Source organism: Capsicum annuum, unplaced genomic scaffold (assembly GCF_002878395.1).
Source record: "Capsicum annuum cultivar UCD-10X-F1 unplaced genomic scaffold, UCD10Xv1.1 ctg61413, whole genome shotgun sequence".
Classification (NCBI taxonomy): domain Eukaryota; kingdom Viridiplantae; phylum Streptophyta; class Magnoliopsida; order Solanales; family Solanaceae; genus Capsicum; species Capsicum annuum.
In genome coordinates, this window is record NW_025870319.1 from 1 (window position 1) to 8,248 (window position 8,248).

Here is an 8,248-nt window from a genome sequence, read left to right on the forward strand (position 1 = left end):
AGAGGTGAATTATTGGATTTATGAAATACGAACAACTGTAAAAGCATTTTCCAAGGATGTTTTCATTAATAAAGAACAAATGTTGGGGGCTCAAAGGCGATCAGATACCGTCCTAGTATCAATCATAAATGATGCCGACAAGGGATCGACGGATGTTGCTTTTAGGACTCCGACGACACCTTTTAAGAATTCATAGGTTTTGGGTTCCGGGGGGAGTATGATCACAAGGCTGAAACTTTAAGAAATTGATGGAAGGGCACCACCAGGAGTGGAGCCTGCGGCTTAATTTGACTCAACACGGGGTAACTTACCAGGTCCAGACATTGTAACGATTGACTGACTGAGAGCTCTTTCTTGATTTTGTGGGTTTTGGTGCATGGTCGTTTTAGTTGGTGGAGTGATTTGTCTGGTTAATTCCGTTAACGAATGAGACCTCAGCCTACTAACTAGCCATACGGAGGTATCCCTTCATGTCCAGCTTCTTATAGGGACTACGACCTTTTAGGCCGCGAAAGTTTGAGCCAATAATAGGTTTGTGATGCCCTTAGATATTTTGGGCCGCACGCATGCTACACTGATGTATTCAATGAGTTTATAGCCTTGGCCAATAGGCCTGTGTAATCTTTGAAATTTCATCATGATGGTGATAGATCATTGAAATGGTTGGTTTTCAATGAGAAATTCCTAGTAAGCGTGAGTCATTAGCTCGCGTTGACTACGTCCCTGCCTTTTGTACACACCGCCCATCACTCCTATCGATTGAATGATCTGGTGAAATGTTCGGATTGCGGCGATGTGGATGGTTCACTGCCCAAGACGTCGCGAGAAGTCCATTGAACCTTATCATTTAGAGGAAGGAGAATTCATAATAAGGTTTTAGTAGGTGAACCTGTGGAAGGATCATTATTGAAACCTATACAACATAACGACCCACAAATGTTTTTAGCAACTGGGGAGTCTGCCCGGGCGGGGTGCTACGACACTCCGCACGAGTGCCTCCCCCTCTTCCCCAGCACAGAAAGCGCCAATGAATACTTAAATCAACAGCCTGCCCCTCGCGCCCCATCCGTGACGTGCGTTGGGGGTACATATGCTTCTTTTGTAAACAAAAATGACTCTCGGCAACAGATATCTCAACTCTCGCATCGATGAAGAACATAGCAAAATACGATACTTAGTATGAATTGTAGAATCCCATGAACCGTAGAGTATTTGAACACAAGTTGTGCCCGAAGATATTAGGTCGAGGGCACGTCTGCCTGGGCATCATGCATTGCGTCGCCCCCTCGTATCGTGCCGCAATAACGGGGCTTGCTCTTGTTGTGGGGCGGATACTGGCCTCCCGTGCACCTCGAGGTCGTGGCTGGCCTAAATGTGAGTCCACATCAATGGACGTCACAGAAAGTGGTGGTTGTATCTCAACTCTCTTTGTTGTCACGGCAATAGCCCGTCGCGCGTTCGGACTCCAGGACCCTTTTGCGCTTAGGCACTCCGAACGCGACCCCAGGTCAGGCAGGATTATCTACTGAGTTTAAGCATATCAATAAGTGGAGGAAAATAAACTTACAAGGATTCCCTTAGTAACGGCGAGTGAACCGGGAATAGCCCAGCCTTAGAATTGGGCGGATCCATCATCCGAATTGTAGTTTGGAGAAGCGTCCTCAATGGCGGACTAGACCCAAGTCCCCTGGAAGGGGGCACCAGAGAGGGTAAGATCCCCATTATGCCCGGACCCTATTGCACCACGAGGCACTGTCTACAAGTTGGGTTGTTTGGGAATGCAACCCAAATTAGGTGGTGAATTCTGTCCAAGGCTAAATACGGGCGACTGACCGATAGCAAACAAGTACCACAAGGGAAAGATGAAAAGGACTTTGAAAAGAGAGTCAAAGAGTGATTGAAATTATTGGAAGGAAAGTGGATGGGGCCGGCGATGCACCCCGGTCGGATGTGGAATGGAGACGAGCCGCTTCGCCGATCGACTTGGGGCATGGACCAGCGTGGATTGGGGGGCGTCCAAAGCCTGGGCTCTCGGTATGCTCGTGGAATGCCGTATCCTCGATTGTGGAAGGTAGCGCGCACCTTCGGCGTGCTTCGGTATCTGTGAGCTATGGACGCTTGCCTGTAGGCTCCCTATTCAACCCGTCTTGAAAACAGATGAAGGAGTCTGACATGTGTGCGAGTCACGAGCGAGTTAACCCGTAAGGCATAAGGAAGCTGATTGGTGGTATCCCCCCAAGGGTTGCACCGCTGACCGACCTTTATCTTCTGAGAAAGGTTCGAGTGTGAGTATATCTGTTGGGACCCGAAAGATGGTGAACTATGCCTGAGCGGGGCGAAGCCAGAGGAAACTCTGCTGGAGGCCCGCAGCGATACTGACATGTAAATCATCCCTCTGACTTGGGTGTAGGGCCCGCAGCTGCTTTGTTGAGCTGTGCTTTGGAATCAAGAGCTCCAAGTGGGCCATTTTTGGTAAGCAGAACTGGCGATGTAGGATAAACTGAAAGCCGGGTTACTCTGCCAAACTGCATGCAAACCTAGATCCCACAAAGGGTGTTGGTCGATTAAGATAGAAGGACGGTGGTCATTGAAGTCAAAATCCACTAAGAAGTGTGTAACAACTCACCTGCCGAATAAACTAGCCCTGAAAATGGATGGCGCTTAAGCGTACGACCTACACCCGGCCGTCCGGGAAAGTTCCGGGCTTGATGAGTAGGAGGCCATTGGTGCAGATATTGATGGAAGTAACAAATATTCAAATGAGAACTTTGAAGGACGAAGAGGGGAATGGTTCCATGTGAACGACACTTGCACATGGGTTAGTCGATCCTAAGGGTCGGGGAAACCCTGACAGATAGCGCATTTTGCCCGTACTCTGAAAGTGAATCGGGTTAAAATTCTTGGACCGAGATGTGGAGGTCGACGACAATTTTAGGAAGTCTATAGACATTGCTAGGAGCCTTAGGAAGAGTTATCTTTTCTATTTAACAGCCTGCCTACCCTGGAATCTGCTCAGCCGGAGGTAGGGTGCAGCGGCTGGAAGAGCACCGCACATCGCGCGGTGTCCGGTGCACTTCTGGCGGCCCTTGAAAACCCAAAGGACTGAATGCCGTCGACACCAGGTCATACTCATAACCACATCAGGTCTCCAAGGGGAACAACCTCTGGTCGATGGAATAATGTAGGCAATGAAAGTCGGCAAAATGGATCCTAACTTCTAGAGAAGGATAGTACTGAGGGCGGGGCACGAGGATCCCAGTCCCGAACTCATCAGCTATCAGTGGACTACTCGAGCTTCTCCTAAAATGAGAGTGGATCTTCGTATGCCAGTTGGGGGACAGACTGGAAACGGTTCCTTTAAGGGCCTTTCCCGCGCGTCGAACAGATAACTCAGAACTAGTATAAAAAAGGGAAATCCGACTCTCTTAAGGTATCCAAATGCCTTGTCATCTAATTAGTGACGCACATGAATAGATTAATGAGATTCTCATTATCCCTGTCTACTATCCAGCGAAACCACAGCCAAGGGAACGGGCTTGGCAGAATCAGCGAGGAAAAAAGACCCTTTTGAGCTTGACTCTACCCCGACTTTGTGAAATGACTTAAGAGGTGTAGTATAAGTGGGAGCCGAAAGGAGAAAGTGAAATACCACTACTTTTAACATTATTTTACTTATTTCGTGATTTGGAAGCAGGGCACTGCCCCTCTTTTTGGACCCAAGGCTCGTTCTGCAGGCCGATACAAGCGGATGACATTGTCAGGTGGGGAGTTTGGCTAGAGCGGCACATCTGTTAAAAGATAACGCAGGTGTCCTAAGATGAGCTCAACGAGAATAGAAATATCGTGTGGAATAAAAGGGTAAAAGCTCTTTTGATTCTGATTTCTAGTACGAATATGAACCATTAAAGCGTGGCCTAACGATTCTTTAGACCTTCAGAATTCGAAGCTAGAGGTGTCAGGAAAGTGTTACCACAGGGATAACTGGCCTGTTGCAGCCAAGCGTTCATAGCTATATTGCATTTTCATCCTTCGATGTCGGCTCTTCCTATCATTGAGAAGTAGAATTCACCAAGTTTTGGACTGTCCACCCACCAATAGGGTACGTGAGCTGGGCTTAGAACATTATGAGATAGGTTAGTTTTACCCTACTTAAAATAGTTTTGCAGTAGTAATTCAACCTAGTAAGAGAGGAAATATTGATTCACACAATTTGCCATCGCACTTGGTTGAAAAGCCAGTGGCACAAAGCTACTGTGTGCTGGATTATGACTGAACACCTCTAAGTTAGAATCTGGGCTGGATTATCAAGTTTTATCGATCGCTTTTCGCCCCTCGCATTTCGTGCACAGGGTGAATATAAAGATCGCCCTCGTATCCTACGTCTTCCTGGCTTCGTCGTGCAGTCATGGTCCATGAGCGGCGGTCAGGGGGTATTTATTGACTTCTATCTGCCCCGTACCTTGAATCTGTCTGCGTTCTCATGGGCAGGACAGGCTCATGTGAAGCCTACGTTGATGAGGAATGCTACCTGGTTTATACTTCCAGTAGTCATATGCTTGTCTCAAAGATTAAGCCATGCATGTGTAAGTATGAATAAATTCAGACTGTGAAACTGCGAATGGCTCATTAAATCAGTTATAGTTTGTTTGATGGTATCTACTACTCGGATAACTGTAGTAATTCTAGAGCTAATACATGTAACAAACCCCTACTTCTAGAAGGGATGCATTTACTAGATAAAAGGTCATTCATGATAACACGACGGATCGCACAACCATCGTGCCGGCGATGCATCGTTTAAATTTCTGTCCTATCAAGTTTTAATGGTAGGATAGTGGCCAACCATGGTGGTGATGGGTGACTGAGAATTAGGGTTTTATTTTGGAGAGAGAGCCTTAGAAATGGCTACCACATCTAAGGAAGGCAGCAGACGCGCAAATTATCCAATCCTGACAGGGGAGGTAGTGACAATAAATAACAATACCAGGATCAATGAGTCTGGTATTTGGAATGAGTACAATCTAAATCCCTTAACGAGGATCCATTGGAGGGAGAGTCTGGTGCCGACAGAAGTGGTAATTCCAGCACCAATAGCTTATATTTAAGTTGTTGCAGTTAAAAAGCTCAAAGTTGAACTTTGGGATTGGCCGGCCGGTCTACCTATGGTGTGCATTGGTCGTCTTGTCCTTTCTGTCGGCGATGCGCTCCTGGCCTTAACTGGCCGGGTCATGCCTCCAGCACTGTTACTTTGAAAAAATTAGAGTGCTTAAAGTAAGCCTACGCTCTGTATACATTAGCATGGGATAACATTATAGGATTTTGGTCCTATTACATTAGCCTTCGGGATCGGAGTAATGATTAACAGGGATAGTCGGGGGCATTCGTATTTTAAAGTCAGAGGTGAAATTATTGGATTTATGAAATACGAACAACTGTGAAAGCATTTTCTAAGGATGTTTTCATTAATCAAGAATGAAATTTGGGGGCTCGAAGGCGATCAGATACTATCCTAGTCTCATTCATAAATGATGCCAACCAGGTATCGGCGGATATTACTATTAGGATTCCGACGGCACCTTATGAGAAATCAATGTTTTTGGGTTCCGGGGGGAGTATTGTCGCAAGGATGAAACTTAAAGGAATTGTCAGAAGGGCATCAATAGGAGTGGAGCCTACGACTTAATTTGACTCAACACGGGGAAACTTATCAGGTATAAATGTAGTAAGGATTGACAAACGAAGACCTCTTTCTTGATTCTATTGGTGGTGGTGCATGGCCGTTTTTAGTTGGTGGAGTGATTTTTCTAGTTAATTCCGTTAACGAACGAGACCTCAGCCTACTGACTAGCTATGCAGAGGTATCCCTTCGCGGCCAGCTTCTTAGAGGGACTATGACCTTTTAGACCGCGAAAGTTTGAGGCAAGAACAGGTTTGTGATGCCCTTAGATGTTCTGGACCACACGAGCGCTACACTGATGTATTCGACGAGTTTATAGCCTTGGCCAATAGGCCTAGGTAGATCATTCCAATTGGTGGTCTTCAACGAGGAATTCCTTGTAAGCGCGAGTCATCAACATGCGTTGACTACGTCCCTGCCCTTTGTACACTCCGCCTGTCGCTCCTGCCAATTGAATGATCCAGGTGAAATGTTCGGATCGCAGCGACGTGGGCGGTTCGCTGCCCGTGGCGTCGCGAGAAGTCCATTGAAACTTATCATTTAAAGAAGGAGAATTCGTAACAAGGTTTCCGTAGGTGAACCTGCGGAAGGATCATTGTCAAAACCTGTACAGCAGAATGACCTATAAATATTTTTAACAACTGGGGAGTCCGCGCGAGCGGGGTGCTATGGCCCATCTTGTCCGCGACGTGCGTCGGGGGGACCTATGCTTCTTTTGTAAACAAAAATGACTCTTGGTAATAGATATCTCGTCTCTCGCATCGATGAAGAACGTAGCAAAATACAATACTTGGTGTTAATTATAGAATCCCGTGAACCCTAGAGTATTTGAACACAAGTTGCGCCCGAAGCCATCAAGCCGAGGGCACGTCTTCCTGGGCGTCACTAATTGCGTCGCCCCCCTCGGATCGCACCTCAATCATGAGTCTCACTATTAACGTGTGGTGGATACTTGCTTCTCGTGCACCTCGAGCTCGCGTCTAGACTAAATGCGATTCCACGTCGACGGATATCGCGGGAAGTGGTGGTTGTATCTTAACTCTCTTTGTTGTCGTGGCTATAGCCCGTCGTGCGTCCAGACTCCAGGACCCTTTTGCGCTTAGTCACTCCGATCGCGATCCCAGGTCAGGAGGGATTACCCGCTGAGTTTAAGAATATCAATAAGAGGAGAAAAAAAAACTTACAAGGATTTCCTTAGTAACGACGAGGGAAATGGGAATAGCCCAGCCTTAGAATCGGGCAGCTCCTTCATCCGAATTGTAGTTTGGAGAAGCATCCTCAGCGGCGGACCGGGCCCAAGTCCCCTGGAAGGGGGCGCCAGATAGGGTGAGAGCCCCATTGTGCCCGGACCCTGTCACACCACGAGGCACTATCTACCAGTTGGATTGTTTAGGAATGCAGCCCAAATCAAGCGGTGAATTCCGTCCAAGGATAAATACGGGCGACAGATTAATAGCGAACATGTACGACGAGGGAAAGATAAAAAGGACTTTGAAAAAAGAGTCAAAGAGTGCTTAAAATTATCGGGAGGGAAATGAATGGGGGCCGATGATGCATCCCGGTCAGATGTGGAATGGCGACGAGCTGATCTGCCGATCGACTCGGGGCGTGGAAAAGCATGGATTGGGGGGCGTCCAAAGCCCGGGCTCTCGATACACTCGTGGAATGATGTCTCCTCGATTGTGGCAGGCAGCACGTACCTCCGACGTGCTTCGATAAATGTGCGCTACAGACGCTGGCCTGTGGGCTCCCCATTCGACCCATTTAGAAAAACTGACCAAAAAGTCTGACATGTGTGCGAGTCAATGGGCGAGTAAACGTGTAAGGCATAAGGAATCTGATTGGTGATATCCCCCCGAGGCGTGCACCGCCGACCGACCTTGATCTTTTAAGAAGGGTTCGAGCGTGAGCATACCTATTGGGACCCGAAAGATGGTGAACTATGCTTGAGCGGGGTGAAGCCAGAGGAAACTCTGGTGGAGGCCCGCAACGATACTGACATGGAAATCGTTCGTTTGACTTGGATGTAGGGTCCGTGGATTCTTTGTCGAGCCGTGCCATAGAATCAAGAGCTCCAAGTAGGCTATTTTTAGTAAGTAAAACTGGCGATGCAGGATGAACCAAAAGCCGGGTCATGGTGCCAAGCTGCATGCTAACCTAGATCCCACAAAGGGTGTTGGTCGATTAAGACAGCAGGACGGTGGTCATCGAAGTCAAAATCTGCTAAGGAGTGTGTAACAACTGACCTGCCGAATAAACTAGACCCAAAAATGGATGGCTCTTAAGCGCGTGACCTATACCCGACAGTCGGGGAAAGTTCCAGGCCTCGATAACTAGGAGTGTGAGGCGGTCGCTGCAAAACCTTGGGCGCGAGCTTGGGCAGAGTGGCCATCAATGAAGATATTGGGGGTAGTTTCAAATGAGAACTTTGAAGGCCGAAGAGGGGAAAGGCTCCATGTGAACGGCACTTGCACATGGGTGAGTCGATCCTAAGGGTCTGGGAAACCCCAACAGATAGCGCGTTTCGCGCGTACTCCAAAAGTAAATCGGGTTAAAATTCCTGGACTGGGA

The 8,248-nt window shown here is 47.7% G+C and overlaps 3 pseudogenes; all 3 read left to right on the forward strand.

Annotated features, from left to right (window-relative positions):
• The first annotated feature begins 1,113 nt into the window (after nt 1-1,113).
• LOC124893543 lies at nt 1,114-1,269 on the forward strand (annotated as a pseudogene).
• A 229-nt stretch (nt 1,270-1,498) lies between these two features.
• On the forward strand, nt 1,499-4,343 carry LOC124893545 (annotated as a pseudogene).
• Nucleotides 4,344-6,406: 2,063 nt separating this feature from the next.
• On the forward strand, nt 6,407-6,562 carry LOC124893544 (annotated as a pseudogene).
• Nucleotides 6,563-8,248: the final 1,686 nt, after the last annotated feature.